This window comes from Jaculus jaculus, chromosome 13 (assembly GCF_020740685.1).
Source record: "Jaculus jaculus isolate mJacJac1 chromosome 13, mJacJac1.mat.Y.cur, whole genome shotgun sequence".
Classification (NCBI taxonomy): Eukaryota; Metazoa; Chordata; class Mammalia; order Rodentia; family Dipodidae; genus Jaculus; species Jaculus jaculus.
Window position 1 is genome coordinate 76241627 of NC_059114.1, and position 13877 is coordinate 76255503.

Consider the following 13877-nt stretch of genomic DNA (forward strand, 5'->3'; position numbering starts at 1 on the left):
CTGTTTAGGGAAGCCACTGAAATTCCTAAAATAATACAAGCTATTGCCATGACTCTGAGATGCCCACTAGGCCTGAAAGGCAGCAAACCTGATGGGTTCAGGACATTGAGAAATCAAGTGGGAGCTTCCTTCCTGTGGGCTAGCTTATATAGTGCTGGATGGTATTATATAGGGTGCAGGCAAAGAGAAGTCGTCAAGATTAGCACTCAGCAATTAATCCTGCAGGCTTGCAGTCCTCATCCTCCCTGTCCGAAGTGCTCTCTGGCGCAATGGTGGTATGAAGTGTGCTGGGGTGACCAACAGATCTATGATTGGATTTGAAGCTTGGTCCACAGGAAGGCATTAACACCTGGTACTGAAAATCAGGTCAAAAGCCCATGGCTGGGGAGAACGTAAGCATTAGGAATGAGCCTACTACTTCAGTACTGCTACGCAAAGGTGCTGTCATATCACCTCCTAAATATTTGTCCTTATGTCCACAAATCAGTTCTGCTCTCAGCACCAATCAGTTTAAGTATTATTTATTTATTTATTTATTGAGAGCGAGAAAGAATTGGCTTGCCAGAGCCTTAACCTTAACAATGGAATTCCAGACACTTCTGCCACCTATTGCACATAGGCAACTTTTGTGCATCTGGCGCTTAGGTGGGACCTGGAAAGAGTTCAAACCTAGGTCCTTAGGCTGGGAAGGCAAGCACCTTAAGGACTAAGCCATCTCTCCAACTCACTTTTATTTATTAATTGGCAGTAGGAGGTAGACAATGCAGTCATGATTGGTCACGTGCTGAAAATAATTTACTGATAAGTGCTGTACTCTCATGTCAACCTTCCTAGAGCTCATTGAATAACGTGAAAGATGGGACAGAAAGAATGCAAGTGTTGGAGGATGGGAAGGAGTTCTGGGAAACTCTGGTGTCTGGACATGACAAGGCCATTGTGGCCATGAACTCATAAGAGATGTGGTTACTTATACAGACCTGCATGTGATGGATCCAGTTGACATCTTATTGTAGATGAGGAACTTTTAATGATACTCCCCTCCATAATAAGTTCATGACATGTTTGCAGTGAGACTGGAGGCAATAAGCAAGTGTGATGTGGAGAACATGATCAAAATGAAGCATATATTTATAAAAATGAATTAAAATGGAAAGAAAAATATATGTGAATATATTCTTTGCCTTAGCATTGTTCTGGAGATATTTAGTTAATTGAAACCTTCATGCAGCATTCTACCATAAGGTTTTGGAGCTGGAACACTTTCATTATACATGATGATGGATTTCTATTATTTGTTTGTACATTCCCCCTCTATTATGCTTTGATGTCCCCATTACTATGAAGTAAAATTTGTTTTCAATATAGAATTCACTTTCAACATAGCAGAAACAACAATTATAAAATACTTAAGAAAATCTTCTCATTAAATTCCAAGGTTAAAAAGGAAAGAATAGATCAGTGAGGAAATTTCATTTTATTCACAAAGTTGAAATAAATGAAATTTTAGTTGATATTTAATGTGGAATATTTGAAAAGAAGATGTTCATTAATTTTACATGATTAAGTTTTGTAACAGCTCAACTTGTTAAATAGTATGTAAATTTTGGAGTCTAGAATACTAATAACTATACTTATAATTGAAATATGCCTATAGAGAGTAGGTATGTATTCTTCAAATATAATTTCATGATAGATATAGCAATAGAAATTTATCTGAGTTCAAAAATAAAATTATTACTTATTATAAATTCAATTTAGTGCATTATTTTTTTATCATAGAAATAATTTTTGTAGAGGTGAGTGTAGCAATACATTTTTCCAAGATAGAAATTTGAAATAATCTTAACACTTAGCATCATCATCATCATCTACTTAGTATGTGTTATAGAATAGGTAATCTAGGTATTGTTTTAAATGTTTGGCATTAGAATATATGTATATGCTTGTGGTGATTTGATTCAAGTGTCACCATAAACTTATGTGCTCTACATGCTAGGTCCCCAGCTGGTGGCAATTTGGGAATTGGAGCCACCTTTAGGTGATGTGTTGTTGGGGGCAGGCTTATGGATATTATAGCTAGCTTAATCTTGCCAGTCGTTGGCACACTGTCCTGCTGCTATTGTCCACCTAACATTGGCCAAGAAGTGATGTTCAGCCATATGTCGTGTTTTTGCCTGTCATCATGGATTTTCCCCTCAAGTCTGTAAGCCAAAAATAAACCTTTACCTCCCACAAGCTGCTTCTGTTTGTATGTTTTTGACAGCAAGGAGAAACTAACGACAAGATTCTACACATGTTTTCTGTAAAATAACACATGCCTTAGTGATATTTTGAAATTGATGAGAGTCCTGTGTCTTATGATGATAAAGTAATTTTTAAAAGTATCTTATTTTATTTATTTGACAGAGTAAGAGGGAGAGAGAAAAAAAATGGGTGTGTCAGGGCCTCTAGCCACTGCAAACAAACTCCAGACATGTTCGCCCCCTTGTGTATCTGGCTAATATGGGCGCTCGGGAATCAAACCTGGGTTCTTTGGCTTTGCAGATGAGCGCCTTAACCGCTAAGCCTTCCCTCTGACCCAATAAAGTAATTTTATGTTAAATATTTTTAAAATCAAATAAACTAAAATAGTGGTTTCATGATCATCATTGTTTTATTATTAAATGTCACTTACCAGGTCATGTATTAAATATTTGGTATTCTTCTGGTATCATTCAGTTTGAGGGGTTTGGAAAACTTTAGGGTGTGGGAGTAGCTGGAAGTAATAGGTTACTAGAGATGAGTCCTGGGGGCAATCTCCTTCTTCACTTCTTGGACAACCAGGAAGTCAAAAGTACCCATGTGTCACAAACCATGTTTTGCTGCCTGAGAGCATCAAAGAAAGATTCCTTAAACTTTATGAAGCTGAATAAAAATAAATATTTTATATTTTTTTAATTTTTAAGTTATTTATTAGAAATAAAGAGAGGGAGAGAGAGAGAGAGAGACAGAGAGAGAATGGGCACACCAGGGCCTCTAGCCACTGCAAACAAACTGCAGAAGTATGTGCCCCCTTGTGCATCTGGCTAACTAGGGACCTGGAGAATCAAACCAGGGTCCTTAGGCTTCACAGGCATGTACTTTAATGGCTAAGCTATCTCTCCAGCCTAGTATTTTATCCTCTTTTTCTGTGAGAGACTTATTATAAAAAAAGAGAATAGTAATGGTTACAATCATATTATAAATATTCTTTAGTCATAAGTAACTTCATAACTTAGCACTTTGGCCTTTCAAAGCTGGTAAGTAAAAATATGCATAGTACTACTTTAGGTATTGATAAATTTTATTTCAACAATGAATAGTAACTTTGATAGCTAATCCTGAAAACATGCATTTTGTATTAACGTGCCCTTCAGCAAAATAATAATATATTTGTTGCAGTCAGGTTTACATTGCTTTTAGAAATCATCCAATAGCAGCTTGTGGGGGAAAAAAAGGAGTTTATGTTAGTTTACAGGCTCGAAGGGGAGCTCCATGATGGCAGGGGAAAACAATGGCATGAGCAGAGGGAGGACATCAACCCCTGGCCAAGATAAGGTGGACATTAGCAACAGGACACTGTGCCCAACACTGGAATGAGGAAACTGGCTATAATACCCATAAGCCCACCCCCAACAATACACTTACACCAGGAGGCTTCAATTTCCAACTACCATCAGCTGGGGAACCTAGCATTCAGAATTCCTAAATTTATGGGGAACACCTAAATCAAACCATCACAAAATTCATAATCCAAAAAAGAATGAATTCAATCCCAGAGTAAACAAAACCTTTGTTGGCCATTATCATTCCTGGCTTACTGAATTTTATTTTGTGTTTCATATTCTCTCTCTTTTATTTATGTTCATTCTTATATCAAATTATTCATTAATATTGTTTGACAAGTAAGTTTTTACATGTGATACTTTCCAAATCATTCAGAAAACATAACTGTATTTCTGTAGCAAAATTTTATTTTATCCTTAACTATTCCCTAACTAAAATCTCATTGCATTTCCTTAATAACACCACAGTGCTCTAACTGACGGTGTAGTATACACAAGACATTATGCTGAGGACTTATTATCATATTTAATTTCATAATTTCTCTTAATCTAGTACATTATAATCTCCTTTTTGCATTAAAGGAGGTACAGTATAAGAGTCATAAAATGTAGCAAATATTGTTTTGGGAAAAGAAATTGGATTATCTTAAAAGCTTTTACAAAAATGCAATGCCTCAAGAAAGGTTTTGCATCTTTTCCCTATAAAATGCAGAGAAACATTGCCAAATAAAATAATTTTCCTTTTTGTTTTGCTTTTAGTTTAAATTGATATTGAGGTTGTTACTTAAATATACTCTACCTTTTGAAAAATGCAAGATTCCTAGACTGGAGAGATGGATCAGCAGTTAAGACCCTTGCCTACACAGCTAATGGTACAGCTTCCTTTCCCAGGTACCACATAAAACAAGATGCACAATGTGGCCATACATCTGGAGTTCATTTGTTATGGATAGAGGCCCTGGCATACCCATTTTCCATTCTCTCTCTCTCTTTCTCTCTCTCTCTTTTTCTTTGCAAGTAAATAAATAAAAATAGTATCTTTTCAAAAAACAAAAATGTAAGATTCTTGTTTAAAGCTTACTAGTTTTCATAACATTTTTGATCAGGGATCTAAAATGTGAAATGATTTTGGTAATATATTACTCTGTACTTGAAAGTCTGCATTAAATTAAGAATGTCTTCATTTTTAACTACACTTTCTATATAACAAAGGATAAGTCAAATTTAAAAGAGTAAACTTCTATCCATTTCAAAATGTGGAGGGTGCTCTTTGATGAAAATGAGAAATTTAATTGAATTTTCACCTAACATAATCATTTTAATATTTTTACTCTATTAGATAAAACTTAGATTCAGCAATATAAACATCATAACCGGAGCTCCTTTTAAACTGGACAAGTAATTATCTCTGCTGTGTGAGTTACGTCAACCTTCATGTTCCCTGACTCACCATGGCTACTGTTTTCAATTCCACTTAGCTCCATTCACTGAATTAAAAAGTATTGTCAGTTCCTCTGGAAAGACTAAGGGTTCAGAGCGGTTCAGTATTTAACTTGCTAGGGAAATAGTAATAAAAGAAATAGAAACAGACAGAGTAAGGATGTGGATATGCGGAATAACACGGGCACAGAGGGGTTCACACGTCTACCATGGAGAGGCATGTGTTGATGCAGATTAGCACAGGCAGAGGGGGCTGACCCATGCACCATGGGAGAGGCCTGTGTTGATTCAGGGTAACACAGGCGCAGGGCTCACACGTGTGCCATGGAAAAGGTGCGCAATATGTTGATGGCATGCTGCGCCAGCCTGATGTTGGCTGACCTTGTTATGTGAGGCCTTGTCTTGGCTTAGTTCTAAATTGAGGGCAAACTCTTTCTCATCTGCAGCAGGCACTTCGTGGATAAAGTAAGCTATTCACTCGCTGGTTCTATCTATTAACTTTCTCTATGCTTCATTTGCCAGTTGGACACAGTGTATTATTCATTACAGCATTTTATGACTTGGCAGGGAATTTGCTGCCAACCTTATGTGTCCTACAGGACATATGGATGCTCAGGTAGGTGGAGGGGGGTACACAGAAGATAAATTAAAAATAGTAGATACCCCTCATGTTTCCAACATTTTTGTCAGACTCCCAGGAATCTACCTCGAGTTACTGTGCATTTGCAATAGAGTGTGAATGTAGAAATGGGTGTCATAGAGGGAACTTTTACTGTGTTTACTGAGGGTTACTAATACATGTTCATGGTTTCCTTCACTCATTCTAATTCCAAAAGGAAATTTTGCATGAGACCTTTCACAACCACATGTGGTCCCAATTACACTGAACAATGGCCTGGGAGCAAAATTCAGACCATACACTGCTATGGTGACCATACTTTAGAGTTTGTGAACCAGTTACAGGACACACTTCATCCACAAGTGACAAAAGAATATTGTCAACAAATAATGATCAGATTTTCAGCTTTCAAAGGGTCTAGAGTCTCTACCAGACTAATTTCTAAAGCCCTAAGCAGAGGGGCAGTGGCTGTGTGGGTGGAAGGCACGGCTGAAGGTGAACGAAGCTTGTGAAGAGCGGGCTCATGTGCATAAGGAATGGCGTTCCTTCAGTGCTCAGAAAACTCTCCTGCACGTACAAAGAAACATCAGAACCCTGTGTCTACTAAGTCAGTGCGAGTGTGCCAGCATTAGTGATTAATAATCTCTGTGATCTTGAGAAAAAAGAATTGTCTTGTCCTTTTCAGATGCTAAATGGGCGGGGGCTTACTGAAGCTCAGTAGCTTCTTCAGTGTAAAACATTCTGCGAAGGGCAATGGTGCTACTCAATCTTCTGTAAGACGTATGCTCATTTCACCCACGAGAAAGCCTCTGTTAAATGTAAAAATTGTAGTCAGTAGTTTACCAGGTGGTTAGGGATCAAATAATGTATGTATCGAATATTGTAATGTATGCACCTTGCTTACAATGTGCACAGTCATTTTTGTGCATGTGTACATACACGTGTGCATGCATACATTTATGTATGTAGGCATATGTGTGTGTGGGCATGTATGTTACTTATGTGCATAAGCCAACAATGGGTCTTTTCCTCAACTTCCTCAATTGCTGTCATTTTACATACATACATACATACACACACACACACACACACACACACACACACACACACACACACAATTTATTCAAGAGAGATAGAGGCAAATAGAGAGAGAATGGGAGCATGAGGGCCTCTAGTCACTGCAAATGAATTCCAGATGCATGCACCACTTTGTGCATCTGGCTTTAAATGGGGACTGGGTATTTGAACTCAGATCCATAGGCTTTGCTGGAAAGTGCCTCTCCAGCCCCCATCTTACTTTTTGAGCCAGTGTCTCGTTAAACATGCAACTCATCGATTCAAGTAGACTAGTTAACCTTTCTTCCTGTTCCCACCTCCCCAGTTTTGGAATTATTAAGCATCCATTGGAATGTGGAACTCAAGAATCTGAACTCAGGGCTGGAGAGATGGTTTAGCAGTTAAGCACTTGCCTGTGAAGCCTAAGGACCCCAGTTTGAGGCTCTACTCCCCAGGACCCACGGTAGCCAGATATACAAGGGGCGCATCCATCTGAAGTTTGTTTGCAGTGGCTGGAGGCCCTGGCACGCCCATTTTCTCTCTCTCTTTATATATATATATCTGCTTCTTTCTCTCTCTGCCTGTCACTTTCAAATAAGTAAATAAAAATAAACAAAATTTTAAAAAAATTAAAAAAAGGAATCTGAATTCAGATCTTCATGCTTTCACAGCAAACAATATTCTGACTGAGCCATCTCCTCAACCCCAATTTACAGTATTATTGGGAGAAATATAATTACAAATTCACTATGGCAACTTAATGAATGCTTTTCTTGGCAGCACATATCTTTATTAACTTAAAAATCATTAGTGACCAATTATTATATTTTTTGCAGACATGTTATTTTATTGAAAATAAGATCTATGGAAGCAAGGATATTAGTGATCATTATTGGCAATGAAACAACGCTTCTACTTGATGTGGTTCAATGGACTAATGTAACATTGATTATAAGCCCTGGCTCCTCATGGGAAAGAACAAAAAATTCAAATAGGAAAATAAAGTAATACATGTGGCCAACTTGCAGTGGCTTTGTTTTCAGGCAATCTAATCTTTAGCAGAAAAGTAACTCTTCATTTATTTCCACAGATATGCTGGACATCATTAGAAACATATTTGAAATGTGAATGCTCATTTAATTTTAAGGCAAATTTTCCATAAATTGAAACAGTTATGCAGGTACATTATTCAATTAGAGGGTATTACTTGCCTGGTTGAAGAAGAAAAGAATATTCTGCTCAAATGAAAACCAATGAACCCAACTTATAATTCCTCTAATTTGAAATAATTATACTACACAATGTATGAAGCCACTTATTTTATTTGATTTATATCCCTCATTTAGAACGTAGTTTTACTTATAAATGTCATGGAAAATCTGTTTTTGTGGTTTTTTTTTTTTTTTTTTCTTTTCTAGGTAGGGTCTCACTCTAGCTCAGGCTGACCTGTAATTCATTATGGAGTCTCAAGGTGGCCTCGAACTCATGGCAATCCTCCTACCTCTGCCTCCCAAGTGCTGGGATTAAGGGTGTATGCCACCATGCCCAATGAAATCTGTTTTTAATTGTATACTATATGAAGAAAATAAACAGTAACATATGAAACATTATTAACCTCATAGCAAATTCATCAAGGCAAATCTGAAAAATTCTTACATAGTTAAGCATAGAAAAAGAAAAGTCGGAAATACTGGGAAAATGAGTAAAATAAAATGTATCAAACTTTTGAATATAGTATGTGGCAGATAAATAATTGGAATTTGGGGGGCTGGAGAAATGTCTTAGTGGTTAAGACACTTACCTGCAAAGCCAAAGGACCCAGGTTCAATTCCCCAGGACACACGTAAGCCATATGCCCAAGTGGGCTCACACATCTGGAGTTCTTTTGCAGTGGCTAGAGGCCCTGGTATGCCCATTTTCTCTCCCTCTCTCTCTCTCTCTCCCACTCTCTCTCTCTCTCTCTCTCTCTCTCTCTCTCTCTCACACACACAAATAAATAGAGAAAATAAATAAAATATAAAAAATGGAATTTGAATTATTCTTACCAGTAATTTTTCATGTATTATAATTATTTTGAGCACTGATAAAGTGAAGAAATTTAAAGTTAGTTCATTTTTCCTTGTTGATTGAGCTGTTTTTTTTTTTTTTTTTTTAATGCAGCATAGGCTGGACTCTCAGCTGAGATGTTCTTGGCTCTGCCTACTAACTGCTGAGGTTACAGGCATGTGCCACCCATGCCGGATGTCTTGTACTCTGCTATTCACTGACATCGTTCCAGCCCAGAATATCCCAGGAAATTCACATTGTCTAATTTTGATGAGAAGATATGTCCAAAACAACCAAAATGTTTACTTGGGAAATTTTTATATTTAAAATGCATCTAGCATTAGATTCATTAAACATTTCAAAATATAGTCAATTTGTGCTGGAGTGATGGCATAGTGGTTAAGGTGCTTGCCCGTGAAGTATAAGGACCCGTTTGATTCCTCAGTAAAGCCAGATGCATAAGGTGGTGCTTGCATCTGGAATTCACTTGCAGCAGCCCTAGAGTGTCCATCCTTTCTCTCTCTCTTTTAAATAAGTAAATAAATAAACAATATTTAAAAACAGCCAATTCCATTACATGTGTTATATAAAGTTGTACATATAATGTTTGCTATAAATATATTCTATCATAATTTGTATATTTTATATTACTATGATGTAAAATTCAGGAACATATGAATCAAATTTGTCATTCTACAAAGATCAGCACTATACCATAGTAAGAAGCTAATGTGTGTAGTGATCCATATTCAACTCATTTTATTGATAGTCAGATGAGCTATCTTGGAAAAGTGTTCTTTCTTTTCCCGTTTCTGTAGTGCCATTTCATTATTATTTTTACATAATAAATATACTTTGTATTTTACTGTCAACTAATCTTTTAGGAAAAAAGAGAAACAAATACTGTAGGAGATGTAAACAATAGATTCTATAAAATCTAAAACAATAATGATTTGGGGTCAGAAGATAGAAAGAGGTGGAAACTCTTGAGAAGTGGTCAGATAAATATATATATAGATAGATAGATAGATAGATAGATAGATAGATAGATAGATAGATATAGATATAGATATATGTATATATCTATATGTCTATCTATCTATCTATCTATCTATCTATCTATCTATCATCTATCTATCTATATACAGACACACACACACACACACACACACACACACACACACACACACACACATATATATATATAAAACAGAGTAATGGAACTTTATAGCATTTTTATTATATTCACCCAGTCTCTTGCCTTGTCTTATCCCTTCTCTTCATAGTCTCCTTTCTCCTTCCATATGACCCAGGAGTCTCTATTCTATTTCAAAGTGTGTGTGTGTGTGTGTGTGTGTGTGTGTGTGTGTGTGTGTGCGCGCATGCACACGGCAGCGCAAAAATGTGTGTTTACTTTCTAACTTCTACATATGAGAGAAAGCATGCAGTTCTGGCTTTCATGAGTGGTTTCTTTTACTTAGCAGGATGATCTCTAATTTCATCTATTTCCCTACAAATGGCATGAATATGCTTGTTATGGCTGAATAAAACTCTATTTCATGCATACCATGTTTTCTTTATCTACTCACATTTGTAGGAATTGGACTGGTTCTAAAGCGTGGATATTATAAACATTGCTGCCACAAACTTTTGTATCTATATCTCTATTATAAATTTTGATTTTTTAAAGTGTGTACAGCTATACTACATAGTAGTTCCGTTAATTTTTTCTGAGCTATCACCCATAGGGATCTATATAGTAACCAGAGTAATTACATTAATGTCAACAATGTCGAGGTGTTTGTTTTCTCAGAATTTTAGCCAACGCACGTTGTTTTTATTTTCTTAGTGACAGCCATTCTTACCAGAAGGAGATGAGGAATTGACCTTACATTTGCTTACATGCCCTATTGTCCCAGGATGCTCATTATTTTTTCTTGCATGAATTCTCCATTTAAATGTTTTCATTTGAAAAGTGTCTTTTCAACTATTTTGCTCACTTATTGATTGCATTGTTTTTTCTTTGAGTATTTCATTTGCTATTTTCTTCTTAAATTCTGGGTATTAATTCAGTCAGAATATGTAGCAACAGTTTTTACCTCAATAGTACTTGTGTTCCCTTACTGTCAGTTGCTGTGCAAAAGCATTTTAATCTGATCTCATTTTTCCCTCAATATCACTGCTTAGTTATATTACTTCAGGTGTTTCTCTTAGGATTTGCTCCATCACTCTTTGTGGTAGTTTGAATGTATGTTCCCCTTAGAATTAGATGTTTTGTTAACACCTGGATTTCCACAGCTGGAGAGATGGCTCAGCAGTTAAGGCGCTTGCCTGTGAAGCCTGAGGACTCAGGCTCCACCCTCCAGATCCCACATAAGCCAGATGCACATAGGTGATGCAAGCATAAAGTCACACATGTCCACTAGGTGGAGCAAGTGTCTGGAGTTGGATTGCAGTAGCTGAGGCCCTGATGTGCCAATTCATTCATTCATTCTCTCTCTTCTCTCTCATTCTAAAGTAAAATAATAATAATAATAACAACAACTTGGATTTCCAGACACCTGGCTGGAAGAAGTGTCACTGGGGCAGATCAGAGACCCCAGCCCTAAGGTATTTCTAGGATGGATCTATGTTCCAGGCCAAAGGTATGCAAAGCAGACTGAGTTCTGCCTGGGTCCCTGCCACTTGCTATAGCTCCCTAATGTTTGCTGCTGGTTTTGAGCTTGCTAGTGGTGCAGGCTATTTGGTTGTATCTCTGCTTGGATTTATGCATGGGAACCAGCTTCTTCTGCCATCCCCCTTGGATCTGTAAACTTCAAATAAATCCCTTCCTCTTCTAAACTGTGACTGCTTTTGAAGTTCATCACAGCAATGTGGAGCTGTTTGCAACACTCTGTTTCAGATTATTATTATATTTTTCTTTGAGGTAGGATCCTGCTCTAGCCCAGACTAACTTGGAATTCACTACATAGTCTCAGGGTGGTCTTGAACTCCTGGTGATTAGTGATCCACCTACCTCTGCCTCCTGAGTGCTGGGATTAAAGGTGTGTGCCACCACGCCTGGAAAGATGTTTCGGAATTTTGTTCTTTTTTTATTATTAAGTAGAAAGTTTTTATACATACATCATGCAATGGTAACATCATTTCCCTCCTCCCTTCTCCCACTCCACTGAGGGATCTCCTTCATGGGATTGCTGGTGTCAACCATGGAGTTGTGGGTTATGAGTTGGGAGAGCAGCAGTCAGTCATTGAGGTAGGGGGATGTCTCTGGATACTTCCTCCCACCTTGAGGTTCTTTCATTCTTACTAACCCCTCTTCCACAAAGTTCTTTGAACCTTGGAGAACATGCTTTAAGTCTAGTTCAGTACTGAGCTCTCACCAGCTGTAGGATTTCTGCTTTGGTGCATTTTGAGTCTCCTCAGAGTCTGTCTCCATCATCCTGGCCCAGGTAGTCAGGCTCACTGTGGAAGCAGCACTCTTGCTCATCCCGTCAATTCCTCTGTGGTTTCACAAGGGCCCTGGTTGCTGAGCTAGGGTTGGCTCACCTGCTGACAGGGAGTCAGGTATCTATTCTTGTCGTGTTCATAGCTTTTCACTGTCTTCAATTGTCACTGCTTTCTGAAAAAGAAAACAGATTCTCTGAGAATGAGATCAAGATAGGCTAATTTGGAGAGATTTTGATGGGTGTAATCTCACTTTTCAATGAAGACTCCTGGGACCATCTCTTTGGAGTCTATAATCCTGGTCTCCATAGGATCCTGTACTGGTTCCCAGTTCCAGATACGGGCTCCTTTATACTGAATGGGAATCTTGGTCAATAAGAGAGCCATTGCATACCCATCAAGGCTGTGTGCCACTATTGTACAGGGGTGTACATTTTGACCTATTTTTAAAGGCTGGTTTTCTGTTTTTTTAGTTAATTTTTTTTTTCTTTTTGGTTTTTCGAGGTAGGGTCTAACTCTAGCCCAGACTGACCTGGAATTCTCTATGGAGTCTCAGGGTGGTCTCGAACTCACGGTGATCCTCCTACCTCTGCCTCCTGAGTGCTGGGATTAAAGGCGTGCACCACCATGCCCGGCAAAAGGCTGTTTTTCTATGAGGAACTCTGGTTGATCTATTCTTCATGTGAAAGGTTGTTTCCCCAGCACTGTTTGTAAGGAGACTTTATTTATCCCCGAAAAACATACTTTAGCACCCTTGTAAAGAATCAGATGGCTATACCTGTGTGGGATTATTTCTTGGTCTTCTTTTATGTTCCTTTGGTCTATTTATCTTGTTGTGTCAATGGTGCTATATTTTTCCCCACTTTGGCTATGTAGTGATGATATCTGAAGTCAGGTATTGTGCTTTTTTGCTCTTGAACCTTTTGGCAACTTGAGGTCATTTCTGTGTTCATGTGAATATTCGAACTGTTTTATTTTAGTCATGTGAAAAAGACCTTTATTCTTTTTTGTGGGGTACTTTTATTTTGTAGGGAACTCTTGGTAATATGGTCATTTTCCTATTAATTTCACTGACCTATGAGCAGAGGTGGTCTTCCAATCTTCTGGTGTCTTCTTTACTTCCCACCTTCAGTATTTCATTGTTTCCATTGCATCAATGCTCACTTTGGTGACTGTGTGTTGTGTGTTTGTTTTTATTTTTTGTTTTGTTTTGTGCTGACTATGAATAAGGTTTTTTGCCTGAGTCATTCTACAGCAGCATCAATATTTCTGTGTAGGAAAGCTGCTGGTTTCTGTCCATCAGTTTTCTTTCTTTTCCTTTTTTTTCTGTACTGATGAGCAAGAGAAGAGAGATAAAGGCAGATATATAGAGAAAATGGGTGCTCCCCAGCCTCCACCAACTGTAAACAAACTCCAGATGCACGTGTCACCTGGTGCATCTATCTGGCTTAGGTGGGCACATGCTTTAAGTCTAGTTTTTAGAATTTAAAGCTGGGTCTCAGGGCTTGACAGGCAAGTACCTAACTGCTAAGCCATCTCTCCAACCCCTCTCCATCAGTTTTCTATCAGCAGCTCTGATGAAACTGCTTATCAACTTTAAGCATGCTCGGGTTCACCAAACTGGATGTCAGCGAGTACCTTTGTTTCATTACTGGTTTCAGATTTCCCTCATTCAGTGTAATGATGAC

The 13877-nt window shown here is 37.8% G+C and overlaps 1 pseudogene; it reads right to left on the reverse strand.

Annotated features, from left to right (window-relative positions):
- The window catches only part of LOC101603560, a 31620-nt pseudogene extending 19044 nt beyond the window's left edge, over window positions 1–12576 (reverse strand).
- Between the last annotated feature and the right edge of the window lie 1301 nt (window positions 12577–13877).